A 22,075-nucleotide genomic window follows, 5' to 3' on the forward strand; every position below is an offset into this window, starting at 1 on the left:
GCCAGGGTTGTGAAGTGACCTATAAAAGAGCAAATGGGGTGGACGGGGTGGGGTGGGGTGGGCTGGAGAGATGGCTCAGTGGTTAGAGCACTGACTGCTCTTCCAGAGGTCCTGAGTTCAATTCCCAGCAACAACATAATGGCTCACAACCATCTGTAATGAGATCTGGTGGCCTCTTCTGGTGTCTGAAGACAGCTGCAGTGTATGTATGTATGTATGTATGTATGTATGTATGTATGTATGTATGTGTATATGTATATGTATATGTATATAATAATATTTCAAAAAAAGCACCTGGGGTATGGGAGGCCTGGGTACTTAGGGCAGGCCTTTCTGGAGAGGGGTTATACTTGAGCTAGATCCAGATGAGAGGTGCCCGACATCCCACATCCGCACCCCTATATACCACAAAGGTTACAGCTTGTGCCTTTGGTGAAGTCACGGGGTTGTTCTCCTGAACAAAAGTCAAGCTGGAGACCCTGGAGGGCCCAAGATGAGCAGCCAGGGGCCCCGGGACAAAGAGGCAGTGGGATCCCAGAACTGAGCATGTAGCCGTCAGCCAGCCTGGGAGGGACTTTTTCCTTCTGTGACCTACTGTTTTGCCCAGGTCCCCGTTAGAAATTCGGGCATAAGACCCAAGCTTCAAAACAGAGTGCCAGTCACTAGAGACTGATAAGAGCCTCCGAAGAACCGGGGAATTTAAAACAGTATGGTCTCGGTTGTACTCTGTTGACCAAGTGGGTCAGAAATGTGGGCTAGCCCTGAGCTCTGTGTTCAAGGAAGACATTTTGGGGCCACATATTCCTGGCATGCTTTCTGATTTGGGGCCAGAGGGTTTGGCAGGGACCCTGAGTAGCCCCTTCCATATACCTGTACAGGGCTCTCATCCCTGGTCTGAGTGATCCTGGCCCGGGGGCGGGGGCCCCACAGGCTCTTTTCTAAAGCAGGATCGGTTCTCTGGCCATTGAAACGTCCTTTGTCCCATTGGGAGAGACTGGGACACGGGACTCGAATAAATGCAATTTTGAAAGTCATTTTTCTTAGCTTAGGAGCACAGAAAACAATTCCTATGTTGGAATTATTCTAATGAGTCCGGCCTCACTTCAAAGGGTTTAATGTAATAAAAGGAAGAGACAGGGCTCCAATGGGGCCTAATTAGATTTTCTTTCCACACTCATCCTGCATTTGTTTTCTGAAGAGTGGCCAGGCCCGGGAGATCTGTGAGGGTCCAGCGTGCAGAGAGCTAAGAGCCAGGCTTGGCTAGAGAAGAACCATCAGTCTCCCTGAGCCTGACAACTGAGATCCGCTCCCAGCAGGACTGGGCCGCCACCTCTCGAGTCAACAGGGTTTGGGACCACATGGGAGGGGTCTTGAGAGGACAGAGGGCTCCCTGGGTCAGCGAGTGGGATGTGTGGGGTGGGTCTGGAGTCGAGCTGCCTGCCTTTGGCCCTCTTCTGTGCCAGCGGTGTGATCATGAGGACCTGAGCTTGCCTTTCCGCGGCTCCGTTTCCCCATCCGTGAAACGCGCGTGTGAGAGGACCACCCTCTTAAAATCAAGGTGCAAAAGCCACAGCACCTAGCACTTAAGCATGTCAGATTTAGAGGCCGGAGGCAGTGTGAGAACCCAGCACTGTAGCCTCATCCTCCTAAGAAATTCCTTGACCAAAGGATGCTGCTTTAGGCAAACCTCACTTTGGGGGTTCCAAGTTGAGGTGGCTGAAAAGAGGGAGGTGTTCAGCGGGAAGATATTTTTTGGATCTCTTAAGCAGTTGATGTCTGTCACTGTCTTTACTCTAGGTGCACTTGGTCAATAGACAATTAGATTCCCAAGTTGAAAAGTTCTTTCTCTAAGCAGGAAATCTAAGTTCTCAGTGGCGAACCAGACTCAGGTCAGATCGCCCCCCAGCAGCAGGGCTTCACATTCCCAGTGGTGTGTCCCTGCATGGCGTGCCTTGCCCTGCCCTTCTTGCTGTTTCCTTATCCGTCATTCAGCCTTTATCCTTTCCTTTCCCTCTGGTTTAAAAAATTACACTTATTTCTTTATTTTCTAGGAGTGTGGCCATGTACATCACACTGCGCATGTGCAAGTGGGACAGTGCGCATGCGCAGATGGGAAAGGACTGCTGGGGTAAGGCAGCCCTCTTCTTTATATCGTGTCATTTCCTGGGATGTTGCTGTGATCTGCAGGTTCCATTGCAAGCCTTGACACAGGTAAAGCACATTTGGCCACTGGTTGAGATCAAGGTATGGCGCCCTAGGTGACAGGGTTCCTGATCTTCCTCCCACCGCAGCCTTGTGGCTTGAAGCAGAAATATCCCCTACAGACTCATGGCTTGAGCACTCTTGTCCCAGCTTGTGGCTCTGAAGGCTGTTAGGGGGCAGGGCTTAGCTAGGGGTTGCAGGTCACAAGGTGCATGCATTTAAAGATTGTACCTGCTCTGGTTCCAGGCCAGTGTCTGTTGAAATAGGAACAAGCCTTCCCAGATCTGTTTCATCTTGTCTCATCTGCTGCAATGGATGGAACCATTGGCTCTGAAACTGTGAGCCCAGACAAGCCCTTTCTCCATCGAGTTGATTCTGTCATTATTTTATCCCAAAGACAAGAAAAGGATCCAGTACACCGTAGGACATCCCTTAACTCTGTGAATTTCAGTTTCTCCTGCTGGGATGAGAATGTTGCAGAGATTCAGCAGTATGTGTAAGGTGCTGCACACCCCATCAGGCTCACTAGCAAGTGTTCCTTTAGCTCAAGTGACCATCAGTGTTACATGTTACTTGGTTGGCTGTCTTTAAAAAATGTTATAAATAAAAAATGTTATGTAGCAGTTTCCTCAAAGATTAAGACTTTCCATCTTGGAGGGAAGCTCCTTAAGACACAGGATGCTTATGCGAAGGTGAAACATTTCATCTTGCAGAGAAGTGCCTTAAGTTCAGGAAGAGACAACTCAGTACTTCCAAGAAGTTCCTGAAACTGACAGGATTCACCAGGTCCCTCCCTACTCAGCGCACTTGTGTGTGTGTGTGTGTGTGTGTGTGTGTGTGTGTGTGTGTGTGTGCAGTAAATTCTGCTGCAAGATACTCCAGGTAGCCCAATAGCTGCCTGAAAGAAGAAGCAACCAACTGAACACTCAACAAGGACACCATGTAACGTGTCCCGCTGCCTCCCATCTTGAATGCTGTACTCTGGCTTTCCAGATCTTATGAGCTGTCACTCTGCTGATGTGGGTTTAGTGATCCAGCTGTCTTTGAGTCATTTCTGCTCCCATGGTAACCCATCATCCACATTTCTGTTGGTCACCCCAGGAAAGGTCACTGGCTTACCAAGTTAGACTTTGGTGGCATCCATGATTTGTCCTGTTTTCAGCTCCCATCTGAGATGAGTATGTGTTTGTTCATGCATCTCCAGGAACAATGTGATACGTCTCATCACCCCAGGATGAGGAAGCAGAGCCCCAAGGAGGTGGAAGGACAAGTCTAAGGTGGCTTGTGAGCAGTGTGTAGCATTCAAAGCAAGGTGACCTCACAGCCACACCTTGCCCCTGGATTCAGCGTCCTGCTGCCTCCCGCCCTGTGATTTCTTCCTAATGGAAGGAAACATTCCATCCAGGAGGGAGGAAGAAGGGGAGAGGCTCATGACAGCCAGAAAATTATTAACACGTCTTCCGAAGTTCTGGAACCCAATTAGACTCATAAGGTCCTTCTAGGAGGCTATGGGGACAGTCAGCATGTATTGATGGAGGAGTCCGTTCAACCAGCCCAGCTTCCAGAAGGAGCCCTGCTTCCTGTTACATGGTCTGCCTGAATGCAGGCTTGTAGCTTTAGTGAGCTGTCACCCATGCTGGGGAGAGATTTTGGTGCTGTAGTCATCTCTGTTTCTGTAAGCAACTACCCCATCTTGACTTCTATAAGTCACCTCAGTAAGAAGTCATAGTCACCAAGCTGGACTTCAGGGGAATCCTCTGGTCTGCCGTTCTCTCTCCAGGGTGAGAAGATGTTCACATCTCCCCAGAAGTCCCACATAACACCTTCTGGGTGTTCAGAGCAGGCTGTCATCCTCAGGTCACAAATCCTTGTAGGTGGGCCTTCTACAGTGATGCCCCACTCCTGAAAACCCAGCTAGAGAGAGGGAGACAGTGTAGCTCAGTAGTCAGGATGTAGGAGCTGGGGTCAGCTTGCTGCTCTCTAAGTGCCCTGGCTGTGTGACTTTTAGTGACGTCTCTGAGCCTCAGATTCCCTACTGGAGAAATGATGTTGACAGTGTTTAAAGTGCTTGGTGCCAGCCTCCCTGTCAAAGGCTCAGAGTTCGTGCTACATGGGCGGAGTTGAAGAGGTTGGCAGAGACGATCTTCCTCCTATCTCTACTGGGGGTTCTTGTCCTTCCTCCTTCCAAAAATGAGGTGGTTAGACAACACGGGATGTTCAGAAGGGAGTGTTTATTACTGATTCAGGGTTGACAACCTTCAGTAAACTAGATAACTTTAAGCCTTGTGGGAACTGCCAACTTAGAAGTTTGAACTCTTGGTAGCCATGAATGCTAGCCCAAAGCCCGTTATGACTCTGAGAACAGTTACAGTCCTTGGGAGCTCTCAGAGGGATTCAGGGTGTCAACTGAGATAAAAAAGTGGGTCATCAGTGGGAGGAGTGGGAGCAGCGGGGGCAGCAGGAACAGGAGGAGCTGCTGGAGAAGGGAGGAGGGGCAGCAGGCATCCTGTCTCTGGCAGGTCTCAAAGCTGAGGGCAGCTTTGGCATCTGCAGCTAAAGTGTGGGGTCTGAGAGGCAAGAATGAACAACCCCATTCATTTGCACCCATGGTTTGCGCTGTCCGGGATGCTGGCTGGAGCTCCAGGGCCCTCCTTAGGCACAGGAGCCTGGGGCTCCAGGAGCTTCCTATGGATCTGTCTCTGCAGTCTTCTCTTCCTCTCTCATCAGCCTCTCCTCACCTCTTACTCACCCCTGGACCATCCAAATCTGTGGGACATCAGCTGGGCCACGATCAGCTGACTTCTGCTATGTAAGGTTATAAGTGGAACCCGTCAGGGAAGCGCTGTCCAAAAGTCTGCCAGTTCTGGTTAGTACGGTGTTCTTCATAGGCCACTGCCTGCTGCTTTTCTCATCCATGACCTGGTGACCTTTGGGGTTCTGGCTGTCAAAAGCTGGGATTCTGGGGGCTTTTGCCCAACTGTTTTTTGTTTTTTGGTTTTTTATTTTTGGTTGCTTGTGTCCGTGTATCTCCTTACCTTGGGGTGCCCTGGCTGTCAGAAAGCCCCCAATCAGATGGGAAACTCCTTAGGTGGAGGGGAGTTTGTTGCCATGGTTACCTTTAGTACCCTGCCTCCTAGTCCTTCACAGCCACAGTGCACACTACTGTGGCCTCTATGGGTATGAGGGCACCCAGGCTGGCATAGCTTGGTGTCCCTAGAGGGCTGGGTGCTGGTACACACACTCCCAGCAGGAGGGAGCATGGACACTGGTGGCCATCTGGGGACATTGCATTAAATTTCTTGGTCCTTACCACAAGACAGACAGTGCTTCAGTGTCATGGTTTTCTGGTGACTCAGGGATTAAGAGGTGCTGAATTTCTCAGCTGGAATGAGGGAAGAGGTCCAGTGAGAAATATTTTGAGGTTCTCTGTCTAATTTCTTGGAGCGTGGGACACAAGGACATGCCAGTTCTCCTGCGTCGCACCAGAAACAGGGAATGTCGCTAATTCAGGTGAGCAGAAAATAGGAAATGTAAAACCGTCATCCGGAATGACATCGTGTATGCTGCTCCTTCCTGACTCTTTTTTTTTTTTTTTAATAGATAAATATACAGGCCTTAAAAACAAAACAAAACAAAAAAACAAAAAACCCAAACCAAACCCCTTGGAAATGGAAGCACACGCACACAGCCAGATGTGAGACAGGTGTCTGCAACCCCAGCTGTGGGGAGCTGAGGACAGAAGGTCCCAGAGTGAGACCTACCTCAGAAAAAGAACAGAAAACCAGCCACACAGACCACCACCACCACCACCAAGACAATCCATGCCCACCCAGAGGGTCTGGGGGATGCTGCCCCCCACCCTCCCATCTTTGGAAACTTAGAGCATCCAGCCCATGACTGCCATTGCCCTCCCTGGCTCGCTGAAACCGCCGACCATCGACTTAAACCGTCTAGGTAGGGTGCAGACGAATAAACACCAGCTCCTGCATTTTTGATGAAGTTGACATTACACAAACGCTCCCAGCTTACTTGATCAGACCGGGCAGGCAGCGAAGGGCCGAATCAATAATGGAACAGTGGGAGAAATAAAACATTAAACAGGACATTCTGCAAGGCAAGCAGCTTGGTGGGGAGGCAAGTCAGGAGACCCGGAGCGGCACGCGGCCAGCAGTCCCGTTGCCTGGCTGCCCAGGGAGCAGATGGTCTTGGATCTCCACAATCTTGGAAGACTGTGTGACTTCTTCAGAAGCCTCCAGCTTAGGCTGGAAGCCCAGAAACATGGAAAGAGTATTAAGTCTGTGGCCTTGTGCAGGTTTTTTTATTTTATTTTATTTTATTTTTTGTCTGTCTGCCTCAATTGAGAAAGTAGATCCTTGAGCAGGGATGGCAAATCCCTTCCTGATGGGTTCAGTGTGAACTTGGGATGTGTCGGATCCAGACACAAAGGACATTCCAAGCCACATGTGAGCAGGGCCCAGGAAATATGTCCTTGGAGCCCAGCTTTGGTGTGCACTTATGTGTCTGAGTGTGCTTGTGTACCTGTGTGTATGTGTGTGGTGTGTGGTGTGTGTTTATATGTGATATGTGTGTGTGGTGTGGCATATGTATGAGTGATGTGACGTGTGTGTGTGTGTGTGTGTGTGTGTGTTTCACTGTGGAAATCACTGATTCTAGGCTGACTTGTCAGTGACCTTCAGTGATGCACACTTCCTGTCTCTGTCGCTACACTGCTGGAATCACTAATGCGTGCCCATACTTCTGCATCTTTTTGTAGGTTCTGGGCATCCGAACTCAGGTCCCTGTGCTTTGAGAGCCAGCACTTTACTGACTGAGCCAGGATCCAGACCCCCCCGAACTCCTTGTATGCTGAGAGAGCAGCCCCACCCCATCCTCCTCCCTCTGTGGCTCTTGACCTTGAGGTCATTGAGAAAAATCTGGGTTAAGCTGTGCTCCATCCTAAGGGTGTTTGAAGGGGACACCTGTTAGGGAAGGGGGTATCTGAACCCCACGCTGCATCCTCCATCCAGTTGCTGTGCAACCTTCAAGTTTGGAAGAGGAATCGGAGTCCTTCCCAAAGAGCAAAAGGCTGAGAATGAGGAGAAAAAGGAGTCTGAGGGGAGAGCTACAGTGTGGGTCCAGCTGTCAGGGACGACTCTCTGGAGCTGCCCTGTGTGCTCTCTTTACTTTCCAGGACATCCTAAGCACTCGAGGTCTGGTCCATGGACTGAGGAACCAGTACCCCAAGGACACAATGGCTTATGCTCTTGAAGTCTACTAAGGGAGAACAGGCAGTGTAGCTTTGAGGCTGAACTAGCTGAGCTCCAGTGGGTCCTCCTGCTCTCTCTCTCTCTCTCTCTCTCTCTCTCTCTCTCTCTCTCTCTCTGTGTGTGTGTGTGTGTGTGTGTGTGTGTGCTGCATGCAAATCACTGTCTGCAGGGGCCCGGGACAATTTTCTACCATCCTGAATCTTGGCATCCTGCTAGACTCAGATAAAGGTTCATGTTGTGGAAGGGACTAGGAAATGGCTCTGCTCAGAGGGACCACAGACTTATTTTTTCTGTCTCTTTGAGATGTGTAGCGTTTTCATCTGTTGGTTTGATGGCATTTTTAAACTGTTCCCCATTCTGCTGTCTCTACTGAAGGATAGAAATGAAATGTTCAGGAGCTGGGGAACTGGTTCACTTGATTGATAAAGTGTTTGTCTTGATAGCCTGAGGTCTTGAGTTCGATCCTCAGAAATTCAGGAGTGGAGGTGTGCTTGTAACCCCAGTGCCGGGGTTGCTGGGGAGGCAGAGACGGGTGAACCTCTGGGGCTTCCTGATTAGATGGCTGAACTGTCTCGGTGAGAACTTTAGGCCAGGAGGAGATGCTGTCTCAAAAGCCAAGGTGGACAGTGACTGAGGGACAGCCAAGGTTGTCCTGTGGCATCCACACACTGCACGAGGCTATGCATATGACACAAACATACGTGTGTGCCTGCACATACATGAATATGCGCACACACATGCTCATACACACCCACAAAGAAATAATCAGTTCAGCAAATATCTATTCAGAGTCTGCTGAGGACCAGACTCAGGACATGGGGACAAGGATCCAGACTGGAGCATGAGGCCATCTAAAGCAGCTTACAGGGCCACATACTATGGCCTGGTGGACCCCCATGAAGAACACCTTAGGCCACTAATGCAGATTCATCACCAGCAAATCCTAACTGTGGCAGAGTCACTGTGTTTGAGATGTGACCTCAGGAAGGCCTGATTCGGTAGGGTAGAGTCATGAGATGCTGCCACGGTGATTCTGGGTTTTCATTTTGGCCCTCTAAGAATTACTGGTCATTCAAAAGCTGAAAAACCTCATCTGGGGTAGGGCTGGGGTTAGGGTGGGGAGGGTAGAGGAGGGGTGGGGAGGGGTGGGAGAGGGTGGAGGAGGGGTGGGGAGGGTGGGATTTCTTATTTGACTTTACCGTTCTCTGATGAACACGGCGTCTTCTACCTGACTCCCTCGCCGTAACCCATTTACTTTGAGAATCAGAGTTTGAGACCCAGGCTGCCATGTGGGCGTGGGCAGGGCTGGGACTGAGCCTCAGATACACTGGGCATCCTCTGTGCCAGCTCCTAGCTCAGTCTCTTGTTTGAGGGGCTCTGCTTGCAGGGCTGGGATTTCAGAGCCACAGCTCTTACGTTTCATTTGAGGTCCTCCTCCTCCTCCTCCTCCTCCTCCTCCTCCTCTTCCTCCTCCCCTCCTCCTCCTCTTCTCCTTCTCCTTCTCCTCCTTCTTCTCCTTCTCCTCCTCCTCCTCCTCCTTCTTTCATCTTTATTAACGTGGGTATTTCTTATTTACATTTCGATTGTTATTCCCTTTCCCAGTTTCCGGGCCAACATCCCCCTAACCCCTTCTCCCCACCCTCCCCCCATTACCGCCCTCCCCCCAACAATCACATTCACTGGGGGTTCAGTCTTGGCAGGACCAAGGGCTTCCCCTTCCACTGGTGATCTTACTAGGCTACTCATGGCTACCTATGAGGTTGGAGCCCAGGGTCAGTCCATGTATATAGTCTTTGGGTAGTGGCTTAGTCCCTGGAAGCTCTGGTTGGTTGGCATTGTTGTTCATATTTGAGGTCTTCTAAAGAACAAAGCAAATTTGTATCTTTCTATCCATCCATCTATCCATCTATCCATCTGTCCATTCATCCATCCATCTTTTCTTCCTCCCCCCCCCCCCTTTTTTGAGACATAGTCTTCTACATAGCCCTGGCTGTCCTGTAACTCACTATGTAGACCAGGCTGGCCTTGAACTCATAGAGATCTGCCTGCCTCTGCCTCCTGAGTGCTGGGATTAAGGTGTGTATTACTATGTTTAGCTTACTTCTCAATTCTAAATAGCCAATGATTTCTCTCAGCTGGTGTGGTGACATGTACCCAGAATCGCATCCCCCAAGAGGCTGAGGCAAGAGGTTGTCCTACCCATTACGGGCAGCCAGGGTACATAATGGTGTCAACCACCCTGGCCACTACGGCACAGAACAAACATAAAAGTGGAATTTTATCTTGCACATGAGCCCATTGGACACTTTCATAAGTCTCAGATATATTATTGGATTTTATTAATCTAATTTTTTCAATCCCTCGAAAACTGGCTGATTTTTCCTTCTGAGAACGATTTCATCATGACTTTCAGCTATGCTGAAAGGACTACAATAAGAAGAAAATGGAGCAACAATGGAAGCATCTAGAAGGATGAAGTCATGGTGACTTGGATCCTCACTGCTGGGTAGCTGTGCAGTTTCTGAGCGGGTGACCGGGCTGAACCAGAGGTCGGACTGCAAAATAGTCAGCACTCTACCCCTTGGAAACTGGATGTTTCCTTAACAAGAGAATTTGAAATTGTGGTTAATACCTTGTGATAGATCATTCTAGATTATCTAGGTGACTTGAGGTAATCACATGGGCCCCTAAAAATGTCATAGAAGGTGTGGCTATGAATGAGGGGAACTGGAGGCATCCAGTGGGAGAAAGACTTGTTGGCGTTTGCTGGTTTTGAATATGGAGAAATGTAGCCATGGGCCAAAGAGTGTGAGTGGCCTCCAAAACCACCAGGGAAGATTCTGGAAAGGATCCTCCCAATAAGGCCACCGTCCTGCTGACAGCTTGATCTTAGCCCGGCGAGTCAGTTATTGTGTTCATCCGTGTGACTCCAAGTCAACGGACGAGGCTTTATTTTGGCTCATGATTTCCCGGGGCATAGAGCATCATGGCGGGGAAGGCATGACGGCAGGAGCAGTTCTCAACTGTGGTTCAGGAAGCTTGCTTGCCTCTAGGTGCATCGGGGTAGACTAGGAAGTAGAGCGGGACTAGGAAGTGGCCTGGGTTATAAAGCTCAAGACACGCCCCTCTGTGACCCACTTCCTCCAGGTAAACTCCACTTCCTGAAGGTTTCATAACCCCTTAAAACAGTGCCCTTAACCGGGGAACAAACATTCAAACATGAGTCTATATATTTCCCACTCAAATCGTAACAGCCTTACTTTACACTTGGACCTCCAGAACACACACTGTCTCTGACTCCTTGCCTCTCCCCAGTCCCCCAAGCTCCCCTCTGTGTGTGTGTGTGTGTGTGTGTGTGTGTGTGTGTGTGTGTGTGAGAGAGACAGACAGAGAGAGAGAGAGAGAGAGAGAGAGAGAGAGAGAGAGAGAGAGAGAGAGTAGCAAGATTGAGCTAACCCAGTGGCCTAAAACACTGCATTGTCAGAAGGTATAAAAGGAAGGTGGAGGCTGGGATTCGCACAGTCTTAGTGCTTGCCTAGCATGCACACAGCCCTGGTTCAATCCTCAGTGCTCTGTAAACCAGGCCTGGTGGTTCTCTCCTGTGATCCCAGTAGCACTCCAGAGGTGTAGGCAGGAGGGTGAGAAGTTCAAGCACACCATGAGTTTGAGGTCAGTCTGGGATACAATGGACCCCCTCGTGTGAAGGGGAGGCTGCAGGGGTCATTTTATATCATCTTACAGTGTGGGTCTTGTTTCCATCCAGTGCATGTAAGGAGTCAGAATCCCCTTCTTTCCCGGTATAACGATAACAAGGAGAGAAAGATGTCCTACGACTGTCAGATGATTCAGAATGCAAATGCCAGCAGACGACGGTGCAACAGGCTTGAGTTAATGGAGATGGTGAAACTGGCCACGTTGAGCGGAGTCTCAGACAGTGAGTGTTCACAGGACAATGTCCCGGGTGGATTGTTCTCAGACTCAAGATTGAACGCGTAAACAAAATCTCAAGGGAAATGAAAGGGAAATGTGTCGTGCCGTCTGCCTAGTCACCATGTGCTGCTCTGGGCCGGGAGCCTAGGTGTTCCGTTATTCTGGTTCATGTGCAGCAGCAGTCTCCAGGCTTGTGTGCAAACTTGTACTTAATTGACTTTGTAATTCAATTATCCTCAGTTCCTAAATGGACACAGGCAAAGATGGGCGTCCTTGCTAGGTGGCCGGGAGGAAAGACTGAAATAGAAATTAGGGAATATTGTTTGGGTTGCTGCTTGTCACTGGTGTTTGCAAGTCTAAAAATAGAACTCTTTTGCAATCTTGGAGCAGAGATGACTGCCTTTCTTCCAAAAAAACAAATTATGAATGAATCATTAGAGATTTCAAAAATGGAACTGGGGAGATGGCTCAGGGCTCAGGGCTGCTCCTAGAAGATTGGGGTCCATTCCCAGCACTGGTGGCCCCCAACCATCCATGACTCCAGTTCCAGGGGGTCTAGCACCCTCTTCTGATGTCCGTGAGCACTGCACACACACGGTGTGCAAACATACATTACACACAGATCACCTGTACAGCTAAAATAACAATAAAATTGAAAATAATAATTAAAAAAAGTTCTTCAGGGCTGGAGAGATGGCTCAGTGGTTAGGAGCACGGACTGCTCTTCCAGAGGTCCTGAGTTCAATTCCCAGCAACCACATGTTGGCTCACAACCATCTGTAATGGTATCTGATGCCCTCTTCTGGTGTCTGAAGACAGCAACAGTGTATTCACATACATAAAATGAATAAATGTTTTTTTTAAAAAAAAAGTTCTTCAGTGCTAGAACTTGGCTTTGTGAGTGAGTGAAGAAAATGAGAAATGAGAGGCTGAAATCCAGGGGGATGTGCTTAGGCTCTGAATCCAGATTCAAGATGCTTATGGTCATGGTTCTGAGTGGAGAATTTGGTTGTATCTAGACAGCGGGGCCCACTTCAAGCATGCATACCTTCAAAACTGGGAATCTGGGTAAAGGTTTGCAATGGCTCTGTTTAAAGTTGGGTATGAATATCTGATAAAGTTGGCCCTCACTCCCTTTCTCCTTTGTGTGGGTATATGTTTCTATGTACGCATATCAGGAGCTAATGCAGAGTAACCCAGTTAAGCTGCTCTGATATCAGGGGCTGGTGTTGAGTGTCCCCAAAGTTGTCTTCCCCCCTGTTTGAGACAGAGTCTCTCACTGAAGGCAAGCTTGCCAATTGTCTCAAACAATAGACTTGGGCGTAGTAAGGGGAAAATGGGTTGGGTACTGGATATCATGGTGACTAATAGATCGGGAAGAAGAGTCAACTCAGGAAGAGAGGGGACGAGGGTGTCCTTGTGTACCCCCAAAGGCCCATTACTTAACCTATGGAGAGACTCCATAGGGAGAACCACATGGGAGAGGCAGAGAGCTTGTTGGTCCCCAAGGTTCTGCTTCAAGGCCATACACTCTGTAAGTGTACAGAGAGGTGCTGTTCACTTGCAAAACAGTTCTTGGTGCCTCGCCAAACCTACCAGAGCTCTGGTGACCACCAGGCCAGGGACCGGGCAGCAGGGCTACATCACCAGTGCATTGCCAGAGGTTCCGTCCACCCGCTGTTTGCAATGCGTTGGGTTGAGCCCACACAGCTCTGGAATACGCAGGCAGATGTGGAAAGAGGCAGAGCCCCCAAGGCCTTCTCTTCCTGACACCTTTCACTCTTGTCACAAGTATGGCAGCGAGTGTGTGGTGGAGGTCGCTCTAGGGTCAACAGAAGGAATTTGGCCTGGTGTCCTGATCAGTTGAAGCAATCTGTGGTTGTTGGGTACCCATGGGGGAAAGGCTCAAGGGCTCCAGCTGATACCAGCATCTGAGGAAGTTCACATCCTTTCTGTAACGAGATTCAGCGTCTGCACAGAACCCTTGGACCCACCTGTGTTCCTTAGATAGACTGACCTCTTAGGAGACCCAAGGACGCAAATGCTGTGTAAATAGTCATTGCCCCATCTCGTTTCAGGAACAGGAGGAAGGTCTCCACACAGAGGCAGCCTTATTATTGTGTGTGTGTGTTGGGGGTGGTGGTGCATGTGTCATGGTCTCTTAATTAGAGTGTGATGAAAAACCATGACGAAAGCATGTGATGAAACCATGACTGTTCATCATTGAAGGAAGTCAGGACAGGAACTCGTTCAGGGCAGGAGACTGGAGGCTGATGCAGAGGCCATGGAGGGATGCTGCTTACTGGCTTGCTCTGCCTACTTCCTTATAGAACCCAGGACCACCATGGGCTGGGCCCTCCCCCATCAGTCACTCATTAAGAAATGCTCTCCAGGCTCTCCCACAGCCCGATCTTATGGAGACATTTTCTCAACTGAGACTCCCTCCTCTTTGTTGATTTTAGCTCAGTGGTTCTCCGTGTGTGGGCTGGGAATACTTCGGGGGTTGAGTGACCCCTTCCACAGGGGTTGCCTAAGACCATTAAAAAAAAAACACAGATCTTTACATCATGATTCATACCAGTAGCAAAATCACAGTTATGAAGAAGAAATAACAATATTATGGTTGGGGGGTCACCACGACATGAGGAGCTGTATTAAAGGGTCACAGCATTAGGAGGGCTGAGAACCACTGCCGTAGCTTGTGTCCAGTTGCCTTATGTCTAGCCAGGATGCTTGTCACGTGCGGAGGTCAGAGGCCGGTGTGCGGGAGTTAGTGCTTTCCTTCTACTATATAAGTTCCTGGGATCAAACTCAGGGCCTCATGCTTGCTAGGTCAGCGCCTCTATGCAGGTGGAAGCTGGGTATTTTGCTAATGTCCTCACTTTATAGCGAGGGAAACTGAGGTCTAGAAGGGGTTAGTGACTTGTGTAAGGTTGGGAGCTCTGGGTTCGATTCCCATCCATGATGTCCTGAGGACTTCTGAGCCAGCACCCACTAGGACAGCAGAAGGTGGTAGTGGGGTCGGAAGTGGAGAACCTATAGACCTGGCTCCTAGACTGGAGAGCTTGAGCCACATGAGTGTGGATGCTTCTAGACTCTGCTGGGCCTCCAGCCGGAATGAACCAGAGTTCCTTCTGTGAATACTGTCCACAAAGGCCGAGTTCTTCATCTACCTGAACAATTATGGGTTTGGAGATTTAAAATAATGGTTTCAGCATGTGCTTTGTATAAACAAGGGTTGGGGCAGGGGGAGGGGAGGGGGCTGCGAGCTTGGCTCCTTCACGCAGCTAAAAATAGCAACGTGCAAGTCCTTTAATGATCGGGAAGAAACTTAAAACGAATTTCTTGGAAAATTCCCTCCCGGTTCCACAGCACCCTTCCCACCCCCTTCTCTGCTTTGTGCAAATGAAGCGAGGGAAACCGGGGTGAGGGGTGTGTGTCACGATACACTTCCTTCCTGACTCTGAGAAGGAGGGGCTGAGGAGGCCAGATCGGGAACAAAAATGCCTGTTCAGGAGCTCGCTTCCGGCTGACACGGGCCTCTGAGCTCTGTGAGTGGCGTTTATAGCCACAGATATGGGAAAGAAAATAACTCTCCCGGGCACAGCATCTTGCTTCAATTAATAACACAATCAAGTGTCTGGCCTTGTGGAATGGAAGGATTTCAACATTCAAGGCCCCACTGGCAGGCAGGAGAGAAGTGGGCCCCTGACTAGGCACCCCCAAAGCAATGGGCTGTCCAGGCAGGAGCAGGAAGAGTGTGTGTGTGCTCAGGGCACCGGATAGAACAGTATAAGGTGGTAGGGGGTTCAGAAGTGGAGAAGCGGAACCTGAGGCAGGGGGTGGTCAGAAATCCTGCTGTTTATTGCACGCCTTTATGATCCCTGGGCATTTGTTTGTATTTCCCAATTCAGTCCCACTTTCCAGATCAGGAAACTGAGACCCAGAGAAGTGAGGCAAAGAGCACTCCGTACTCTGAAATGAGGCTAGAAAGTGGTGGGGTTGGGGTCTGAACTTCGGGGGGCAGCGGGCTTCCCATCAAGAGACATACTCTGGAGGAGGAGATGGCTCAGTTAGTAAAGTGCTTGGCCTGTATGCATGAGAACCCAAGTTCCATCTCCAGCACCCATGTAAAAAGCTGGGTCTGATAGCACACAGCTGCAATCCCAGCTCTGGGCAAGGAGAGCCCAGGGTTCCTTGGGGGTCGATGCTCAGCCTGTCTAGTTGAGTTGATGAGCTCTGTCTGGGGTTCAGGGAGACACTGTGTCTCAAAGCAAAGAGGATGGAGACAGGGAATAGCACAATTGTCCTCTGGCTTACACACACACACACACACACACACACACACACACACACACTCACACACACACACACACACACACAGAGAGAGAGAGAGAGAGAGAGAGAGAGAGAGAGAGAGAGAGAGAGAGAGAGAGAGGCAGAGACAGACAGAGACAGGGATTGGGGAAGGTGGGCCATTTTGGGGTATTTTGAAAGGGCAGAATACAAATGTCTCTGCATTCTGCCCAAGCCTGGACTGTGAACTGGGCTCTTTTCATGCAAGCTTGAGCCTCTCCTGCTTTTGCTGTTGGAAGTGTGGGAGGAGAAATGGAGGGAGGAGAGGCAATGTCCGACTTAGAAAAGTGGGCTCACCTGAGTGAGGCAGCAGTTGCTGAGGAAGGTGAAGGAGAGGTGGGTGAAGGAGAGAGCATGGTAGTAGCCAAGCTTGCTCCCACTCTGTCTCAGGCTTCATCTGGAGCTGGATTTGGGACACACTTAGAAATGTCTACAAACCACCATGAAGCAGGAGCAAGAGAAGCCTTCTTGGGGCTGGGGATTTAGCTCAGTGGTAGAGCGCTTACCTAGGAAGCGCAAGGCCCTGGGTTCGGTCCCCAGCTCCGAAAAAAAGAACCAAAAAAAAAAAAAAAAAAAGAGAAGCCTTCTTGGTTGGTGGGAACTTAGTGGTCCTCTGGGTGTTGGGACGAGCTGGGAGCCAGCTCTAGCTCCTGATGTTCACTGTCCAACAAGGGGTATTTTGGACACCTCTCTGGCCCCTGTGCTTGGCTCTTTTTGAAGTCTCTGATGTAAAAATAAAAAAGAACTGTCCAAATCACCATCTACTTCATCCTTCACCCCTGTGCCTAAATCACCATCTGGTCTACCTTGACCCTCACTTGTGCCTAAATCACCATCTGGTCTACCTTGACCCTCACTTGTGCCTAAATCACCATCTGGTCCACCTTAACACTCACCTTTGTGCCTAAATCACCATCTGGTCTACCTTGACCCTCACTTGTGCCTAAATCACCATCTGGTCCACCTTAACACTCACCTTTGTGCCTAAATCACCATCTGGTCTACCTTGACCCTCACTTGTGCCTAAATCACCATCTGGTCCACCTTAACACTCACCTTTGTGCCTAAATCACCATCTGGTCTACCTTGACCCTCACTTGTGCCTAAATCACCATCTGGTCTACCTTAACCCTCACCTTTGTGCCTAAATCACCATCTGGTCTACCTTGACCCTCACTTGTGCCTAAATCACCATCTGGTCTATCTTAACCCTCACCTTTGTGCCTAGTGTTTTTTCCACAACCAGTGGACAAGTGAGTAAGACAGGTATGGTCTGCCAGACTCCTGCTTTCCTGCTTTGCTACACATGTCCATCTCTTCCATCTGGCTCAGAAGCCACCATCTCCAGGAGTCTGCCTCCTTGAACATCAGCTAGAAGTCATTCTCCAACCTTTAAGACTTTAGAACTCTTGGCCTACCTTTCTGGCTCTTGAGGAGTTTCTTGCCTTGTGGGTCACATCTTCATTGAGAATCCTGAAGGGTTGCTTGCTTCACTTCTGGCCTGTGCTCAAGTATCAACTCCTCTCAATGACCAGAGCATGCACTTGTGGCAGAGTGCAGTCCCCTAGTGCAGACAGCCATCATCATCCTTAATTTAGCTGTGCCTGTTTGCAAGAGGCCACCAGGAGCTGGTCTGTGGAGTCTTGACATCTCCTTAGAGAAGGGGTCACTGTACCCTCATCTGAGACTCTTGATATGCTTCACAGCCCTTTGTACACAATTCTTTCCTACTGGCATGGGGCCCTTGAGTCTCCCCCTAGATGCTGGACTATGTAGGTAGGGACCTTACCTTGGAGCTCCATATATGCTGCTATGAGGAAGCCATAAACAGAGGTCAAATTCACTGTCCAGTCACTGTTGAGTGAGTGTTAACCCCAAACTAGGAGCCAGGCAGTGTGATGCCAGAGTCAAGCAGCTCATTCAAATGCTGTGATTTCTGTCATGACCGGTAGAATGCCTGATCCAGTGCCACAGATTTGGAATGTTGCTTGAGTATAACTCCCTACCAGTCTGGACTTGCTTCTCTTTGCTTTCAGAGTTTGTTGACTGAATTGAGGAGAACAGGCTGATGCAACAGACTTGTCGTAAATTCTGGGAGGTTTTGTACTCTTTTATAGCTCACTCAATGGATGAAAACAATGGGTAATTAGAAATCTTCCCATACAGAGGTGGGCTCTGTAGATTGCTCTGTGGGGGCATGTCTGGGGTTACATTCATAGAAATGGTGCTGATGTCATCGAGTGGCCTGTCTGGGCTGGACGTGTGATTACTCTCTTGGCTCATGAGTCTATCCCTTCAGTGGGTGGCTGGGACATGGGAGATGTCTGGACATTTCTCCTGCCATATGCCTATAGCTAGTTGAGTTTCCTCACAGCATGGTGGGCTCAAGCTAGTTGGATTTCTAACATGGTGTCCAATTTCACTGAGGTCAAGTGTTTCTAGGGTCCTATCCAAAGCCTTAGACATCCTGTGACAATCTAGAAGTGACACGCTCTGGTGTTGCCTGGTACACTGGGAGATATGTATCATTGCTTTTGTGGGCAGGCATTCTTAGAGAGGGTTTCTGTGGGCTGCGTCATGGCATACCAATGGTTTCTGTCACTGTGGCAGGGCTGTGGATCAGGGTACTGTCAGGGGCAGAGGCTGAAGCAGGTATATGGAGGTGAAGTATAGGGGTGGCTGGGGGTTGGGGTGACAGAGAGAGCAGAACTATGTCTCATTGCCAGCAGTCTACCAAGGGCAGGTACACATGGGTATGGTCACAAGGCTTCCAGAGGAGCAAGAATAGACAAGCCAATATGCATAAAAGCAACTTTAATTTTTCTAATATTTTTAATGATTCCTAAATGCTTTAACCTCCCTTTTAGCCTCCACCCACCAGAGGCAGTGGAAAAGAAAGGACATGGGGGAAGTGGACCTGTTTAGAAAGGTTCTTTGGAGCAGCTCCCATCTGTGTTGTCTGGAAATTTGCACCTTTACAGATCAGCAGCCACAGCTCAATCCACTTGCAAACGCTTCATGGATACACCAGCAGTCCAGTTCGGTAGAGTTGGGATAGCAGCAGAAGTGACATGACCTAGCAGGCACAGCCAGGCCTCAGCCTCAGCTCGAGTCAGCAGAAGGGACCAGGAGGGACACCAGAAGAAGTTCTCGGCTGTGCCTCTCTCAGGGAAGCAAAGATCAGCAAAGACACAAGACCAACAGCTGTTGCACAGCTAGCTCTGTCACCTGTCACTCCATGGAGTCCTGTTTATACCCTCCAAACATCACGTCTTCCATGTCCCTTACTTCAGCACACGCGTCTGTCTCAGCTGACATCACTCTGCCAATTAGTCTGAGTCTGTGGAAGTGGCAAGAAACTGCAGCACATCACCACAAGGTTTTTGGTTTGTTTCTCTCTATGAAATCCCAACAAATGCAGCTCAACTATGCAGCGTAAGGCAGACCATTAAGCATCATTAGTGAAAGGTCCTTCATCACATGTCTTTCCACTTGTTTGCTTTAGCAGAACATCCTCTCTCCTGTGTCTGCTTCAGTGAAACGTTCCTTCACGAGTCTGCCTTAGCCTTTCACACCTGTGTCCACTTCAGGAAAACACTTCTTCACGGGTTTGCTATTTCTCCAGCTCCACATTTTACTCTTAATTTTACTCTTTACATCTTACTTGTAGATCTGTTACTCACACAAAAAGAGACCAGCGGGTCAAGTCAGAGATCTTTAGATGGGGACAGTTTCCTGAATTATCTGAGTGACTGAATGCTGTCCTAGGACTGATTGTCACAACTAGACAAAGACATGTGGGTATGGAACAAAGATGAGGGGGATGTGGGTGCTGGCTTTGAGGATGGCGAGCAGCCATGAGCTGAGGAGAACAGGCAGCCTGTAAAGCCTGGAAAAGAGGAGAATCTTATCAGAGCTGCAGCTCTGCTGACTCCCTGAAACCCCTGACCTCAAGACCTTGTAACAGCAACCTTTTTTACTCTTTTTTTAAATGATTTATTTATTTATGTATATGAGCACACTGTCACTGTCTTTAGACACACCAGAAGAGGGCATCAGATCCCATTACAGATGGTTGCGAGCCACCATGTGGTTGTTGGGAATTGAACTCAGGACCTCTGGAAGAGCAGTCAGTGCTCTTAATCACTGAGCCATCTCTCCAGCCCCCCTTTTTTACTCTTTACACCCCTCGGTCTGTGGCAATTTGTTATAGTTTCAACAAGAAAGGAATATTTTACAGCCACCAGACTTTTCCCTCAAAATCAATCCTATCTGACTTTTGAAATTAGTTATAAGCAATCATGTCTCTACTTAGAAAACACAAAGACAGAGGCAGGTAAACACCCGTCCCTGAAGGTTCATAAGTCTGAGATATCCATTCTCACAGGGAGTCCTTGCTCCTTAAGGCCACTCCAGGGGACATTATAAGATGCTCTTTCACAGGTATGTACGTGATGTAAAGTAGACCTGGGTGTGTCACAGCACATCTGTTATTGGGGCGGAACAAGTCTGTCATCCCAGTGCTTGGGAGGCTGAAGCAGGAGGATCTTGACTATGAGGCTAGCCTGGGCTACACAGTGAGATCTTGTCTCAAAACCAAATCAAGCAAATCAACCCCAATTCCAACGTGATTGGTTTGAGGACAGCTGAGAGGTGTACTCTGCTGTGTTCAGGAGCTACTCTCCCTAAGAATCTTGGTCTTCTAGGACCATTTAGTTTTTTAAATAATTTAATAACAGCCTTTAATACTGGAGTAGAAGAGGCCTGTGTCACTGAGGGCCTGTGCCTCACCTGCTGGCAGTATGTCTTAAGTGCCGGCACAGTCCCTTAGAGGGGATAAGTCGCTTCTCTCTCAATAATGCTGAATCAATAGTGACAGCCATGTCACTCACAATAATCAGGGTGGAGTGAGATGGCCCATGATCCCGAGTGACAGCCTGTGGAGCTGCCCCTCGCCAGAGGGAATGTTCTGGTAATTCATCATAATAGTGTCTCTAGAGAGGCTGGGCGGTGGCCCCTGCAGCAGAGTTCAGTGGTGAGGCTGTTCCCCTCAGTCTGTCTCCTCACAGATGCACCCCACTTTCTCTGACTTAAACCTACAGCCGGCAGATCAGAGCAGAAATGTGTTGGCTTCAGTCTTGAATCTATAGAATACCAGAGAGTCAGAGCATATCAGTTCTGTGTGTGTGTGTGTGTGTGTGTGTGTGTGTGTGTGTGGCAGCTGGAAGCCATTTCAAAGTGCAAAAGTGCAAAGCCCCAACCCTGTTTCAGAAGGGGAAGCTGAACCCCAGGTGGGGTGACCTGCCTGCCTGAGATCACCCCAAGTCAGTGGCTGATGGGATCCAGGGCTCACCTCTGCTCTAGGGACATTCCCCAGCTGCCCTTGAGGAAAAAATGGTCGAGAAGGGGAGGGAGAAGCTGAGGAAGAATGGAGGAGATGGGGCTCTGTGGGCCGCTGCCTCTGAGGAACAATTACGGTGTGGTATCTGGAAACATCAAAGGCCAGAAGATGTTTCCTAAGGCAGACACTGGGAGACATGATGGGCAGGGCAGGAATAGTGGGGAGATATTTTATAGCAAAGCAAAATGAGACGCCAGGGTGCTAATACTACCTCAGGGCTGCTTGTAGGGCTGACAACAAAATGACGGAGACCTATTTGCTCTTCAACGGGAAGCAGCTGTGGAAGGCTCCTGGCTCTGACTTCAGGCCAGTCCCTTCCCTGTGGGCCACTTTCCTCATGTGCAAGGAGGGAGAGTTGAACCAACAAGTAAGAACATTCCATGAACGACTGATGTTGGGCAAGACCTGTGCATGTGTGTCAGTGCACACTCAGTCCTAGCATTGAGGAGGCAGAGGCAGGTGGATCCCTGGGGCCTGCTGGCCAGCCAGCCTCACCTCTAGACCAATGAGAGACCCCGTCTCAGAAAATAACGTGAATGGCTCCCGATGAACACCACCAAAGTTATCTTCTAGCTTCCACACCCACATACACACACATACAGGCACACACGTATAGACATGCTCACACATATCCGAATGCATACACGCATGCACCCACCCACCACATGCACCCTACTAGATAGATACATCAATTTGCCCATACATTCTGCCACATGCAAACAAGCACACCCACACACGCACACACACATGCCCACATGCACACACAGGTACACACTCGTATGCATAGGCACACACACAGATGCACACTTATACACAAACTGAAAGTTTCTGTGTGGAACCTCGTAAAAAGAAAAGTGTTTTGATTTTAGACTCTCACTGAGCGCAGTGGGAGACTTGATTCAGAAAAACAGAGCAACAA

General features: G+C 49.3%; 1 long non-coding RNA gene across 1 annotated transcript; it reads left to right on the plus strand.

The window, feature by feature from the left end:
- Positions 1-79: 79 nt before the first annotated feature.
- On the plus strand, positions 80-2,825 carry LOC134479038 (uncharacterized). Its single transcript, XR_010051994.1, has 2 exons — positions 80-2,211; positions 2,449-2,825. It is a non-coding gene; the product is annotated as an uncharacterized LOC134479038 (long non-coding RNA).
- Positions 2,826-22,075: the final 19,250 nt, after the last annotated feature.

Source organism: Rattus norvegicus, chromosome 5 (assembly GCF_036323735.1).
Source record: "Rattus norvegicus strain BN/NHsdMcwi chromosome 5, GRCr8, whole genome shotgun sequence".
In the NCBI taxonomy this organism is placed as follows: Eukaryota; Metazoa; Chordata; class Mammalia; order Rodentia; family Muridae; genus Rattus; species Rattus norvegicus.